The 771-nt window shown below is 66.7% G+C and overlaps 1 protein-coding gene across 1 annotated transcript in view; it reads right to left on the bottom strand.

Annotated features, from left to right (window-relative positions):
* LOC104127959 (phospholipid transfer protein) overlaps positions 1-746 on the bottom strand; it is a 10,095-nt gene extending 9,349 nt beyond the window's left edge. Inside the window, 1 exon segment of the mRNA XM_009640673.2 lies at positions 516-746. The gene's annotated coding sequence lies outside the window, so the exon portion shown is untranslated.
* Positions 747-771: the final 25 nt, after the last annotated feature.

The following is a 771-nucleotide window of genomic DNA, read 5'->3' as shown; positions in this document are numbered from 1 at the left end:
CCAGACCAGCAGCCCACCGGTGGCACAGCCCCCACCCATGGGTGCTGCACACAAGCCCCCAGCACAGCGTCCCCTGCCCCTGCCAGCCCCAGCAGTGTCCCACCCCGCCCTGAACACGCACGGCTCCCAAAATGGCACAGCGAGGCGTGAGCTCAGCATGTGCTGCTGCAGCGGGGAACCCCAGCACCCCACAGAGAAGGGAACCCTCTCCTGTGGGGCTGCCCCACAGCCCTCCCAGCCCAGCAGGGCTGCCCCCGCCCCGGTGATGTGCTGCCTGCCCACACGCTGGGCTGAGAAGGGAGCTGGAGCCCGTCCGCCCAGCAGCAACAGGCAGAGCTCCCCGCAAAACTGTGGGGAGGGTCCAGGGCTCCCCCCACAGCATTTCCCCCCAGTTCTCTGCAAGAGAGAGGATGAGGGACCCGCCTGCCCAGGGCCCAGAGCCGCCATCCTCCCCCGAGGCTGCGCACAGGCCCGGGGGATCGCCTACACAATGCTGGCTCAGTTCGGTTACTTACAGCGAGGCTTGTCCTCGGCTCCCCTGGCGTGGGGAAGCTGAATCACGTGAAGGGAGGGAGGAAGGGAGAACACCAGTAGCTCCAGGAGTTTCTTTTGAGCTGGCTGAGGTTCCCCTGCCTTTATATATCCCACCAGCTGCCACTCCTTGCGAGCCCACAGCTGGGAGGAGACAGCGGGACGGGGAGGATGCAGGTCTCCCGCATGCTGAGCCCCGGCCGCCTGCCAGCACAGGCAGAAAAACAGCGGGATGCCGAG

Source organism: Egretta garzetta, unplaced genomic scaffold, assembly GCF_000687185.1.
Source record: "Egretta garzetta isolate BGI_Z169 unplaced genomic scaffold, ASM68718v1 scaffold356, whole genome shotgun sequence".
NCBI classification, from domain to species: Eukaryota; Metazoa; Chordata; class Aves; order Pelecaniformes; family Ardeidae; genus Egretta; species Egretta garzetta.
The sequence above is the reverse complement of the archived record's forward strand: the minus strand, read 5'-3'. Positions and strand labels throughout refer to the sequence as shown.